The sequence below is a fragment of the Nannospalax galili genome, unplaced genomic scaffold (assembly GCF_000622305.1).
Source record: "Nannospalax galili isolate Female #2095 unplaced genomic scaffold, S.galili_v1.0 scaffold87, whole genome shotgun sequence".
Taxonomy (NCBI): Eukaryota; Metazoa; Chordata; class Mammalia; order Rodentia; family Spalacidae; genus Nannospalax; species Nannospalax galili.
The window spans coordinates 10,143,754-10,146,524 of record NW_008360320.1 but is presented as its reverse complement, the minus strand read 5'-3'; the positions used below and the strand labels follow the sequence as shown (position 1 = coordinate 10,146,524).

The following is a 2,771-nucleotide window of genomic DNA, read 5'->3' as shown; positions in this document are numbered from 1 at the left end:
GATCACACAGAGGTAATGGTGACTAACTGAGGTTGACTTCATCGAGTACAGTTTGCTGTGGGTGTTCAGTAAGGCATAGATGCATAGACACAGTGAGCCAGTCAGTCTCTGTCCTTAATCCTAATTCTGAAAACCTTGGCTCTTAGTCTTTATGTCTAAAAGAACATTCATCAAAAGACCCAAGCTCAGAAAGAGGCAATCTAGGCAGAGTAATAAAAATCACAGGTTTAAAGGAATAATTTGTATTAATGAAGTTTCCCAGGCTACTTTTCACTTGGATTTTCAAGCCCTAACTCTTTCTTCCATGGTTGCCTTACTAACTGTCTAGATTTATGACCTAGGAGTTTTTAAATTTCATTTATTAGGCAATAAAGTATATTTGGGAATTAATGTCTCATATTAATTTTTCAAGACCAAGTCCTCAGTATTTAGCCCAAAGTACTTGAATTAGAGGTATTTGCCACCACACCCAGTTTATTTTAACTTTTGACTAAAAACTTTACCCATTGCACGTCTAAAGACTCACAATCAAATTAAATGCATGTAACAGTGAGACATTGTCTCAAAACCCCAGGGAAAAGTGTCCAGAGTTGGCAGAGAAAATTCCTCCAGAATTTAGAATATTCTAGAGCAGGTAACAAAACAATAGGTGAAAGTTTCAGAATCTAGTTCTAGAGCATGCTAGCTAACACACCAAAGTTAACAGAGAACAAGAAAGTGTTCACAGATGTCTTGAAAGCACAGGGACTCTGTGGAAGGAGTTTCCCTAGAGCCACCTCCCAGAGCCATGCAGCACCACGGCAGCAAGGTTTCCCCAGTTTGAAAGCCTGAGGTCCAGAAGGTCAGTATTTTGCTTAGTTTTTGTCAGTGACTAGAGATTTGTAATCAGAGGGTGGGAGGAACTAAAACTAGCACGCAAATTCCCCAATGGGTGGAGTTTGACCAGTTCTTTGAATTTCTCACCCTTGGGTCTGCCTGGAGAGGTCTAAAACGTCTCAAACTGGCCCTGAGAGCTATTGGAAGCTGAGGACCGTATCTAGATCTGAGCAGGTAAGCACCGAGGCCCTGATGTGGCTCAAAATGTGTAGATGACAAATGTTCCTTCAGTGGTTTCTTTGTTTTGTTTTCTTTCCAAATAGTAGTTCTCTCGGTCGATGTCCTTCCTGAGGTGCTTTGGAAATCTCTTTTGCTGGTTCCTTCTTCTCTGTGTCCAAATTATCTTCAAAATAAACTGGCATGGCCTCCCTAAAAAACCTCACCTCTAAACGAAGGAAAAAGGAAGAGACCTTTAATAGCAAACAACATGTTGCAATTAATCTACTAAACTTGGTTACATGCAGCAGTTTGAGGTTAATTCTGCAAGTACTTTAGTTTAAATAATTACTTAGGCCAAAATCCGGATGGGGAAAAGATGTATTGCAATAAGCTTTGCTTCCTGTTTTCTGGTAACTAGTTGTCCCATGCTGCTATTAGTCACATTAACGGTTTGTAGAAGTGAAGGTGTCTCCTTTTCAGCAGCTTTCTTCCCCTTTCATTTTATGAAATATTTGCCTAAGAATAAAAGTCCATTCACTTTTTTCTGTGTTCAGTAAAGTTATTTTTGTTGCCAGCTTTTTATTTTGCAGGTGGTAGGATGTTACTTAGGTGCTAACTGTGGAGCAAATGCCTGGGTTTTTCCTGCCCAGTTCAGCTAGTTGTGCTGTGATGTTCCTTAATTCTCAATGACACAATCTTACAGAAACTTGCTTTGTTCACCTATATACAAAAAGTTTACTTTCTCAATGAAGAATGACATACTTTATGGTATTATCTTTACCAGCTTCTAAACTTTGAACTTGGTATACAATTTGCTCATTTCAGAAAGAAAGAGTCAACAGTTTGCTGTGTAAAGATTAACTATTGAGTGCTCTGTCGTTTATTTCACTATTTAACCTTAGAACAGTGGGTCAGAAGATGATCTGCAACTCGGTGATTCTTTATAAACTATCAGCTTTTTAATAAGCATAATCTTTAGCTTTCTAAATAAAACCATGAAGACAGTATTTTCAAATACTAAATTAAAGAAAATGTCAATCACTATCAAAACACATATTAAGTTGATATAAAATACATATTATTTTTTGATAATGGACTTCATAACTGTGATTTGATGTTAACCACGTTCTCCTAAAGAAAGTAAAACTCATATGATAATGCCAGAAGAAGGGGTAGGGGACTTGCAAGAGACCACGTGGTATATTAGTTTACCTTTCTAAAATTAAACCATACTAACTATATGAAATATAAAATTTGAAGGTTTTTATGACCTTGGATTTCATGTGTTCGTTTTAAAACAAATCATGTTAATTTACTTGTAAATGATAAACATAAACAAGGCATAAAATGATTATTTCTAAGCAATAGTCATTGTAGCTGGTGGTATGAGTGCAGAATTTCAGCAGCAATTACCATTAGCTAATAAAGTGCTCTCTCCTACAGTGAGGGCAGGAATGTGACATTTCTCTTTATTGGAGCTGTGTGTGGAGGGCTTGCAGGGAAGGAGACATTCTCTGGGGAAAGAGTACCTTGTCCAGTAACTCATCCTACCTCAGGTGTGACAAGCCCAGATGTGGAAACAAAAACATTTTTGCCTAAGGGGACTGGATTTTAGAGGTTTTCTTTGTTTTTTTGTTTTTTTAAATAAAGGCAAAAAGTATGTAAATGCAATTCTACTTCTAAGAAGCTGAAGGAGGAGGATTGTGTGTTTCAGGCCAGCTTGGGCCATAATAAGA

At 37.4% G+C, this 2,771-nt stretch overlaps 1 protein-coding gene across 4 annotated transcripts in view; it reads left to right on the top strand.

The window, feature by feature from the left end:
* Positions 1-911: 911 nt before the first annotated feature.
* The window catches only part of Kynu (kynureninase), a 150,828-nt gene continuing 148,968 nt past the window's right edge, over positions 912-2,771 (top strand). For all 4 annotated transcript variants that reach the window (XR_003848110.1, XR_003848109.1, XM_029559707.1 and 1 more), the window contains exon 1: positions 912-1,050. The gene's annotated coding sequence lies outside the window, so the exon portion shown is untranslated. The remainder of the gene's footprint in view (positions 1,051-2,771) is intronic.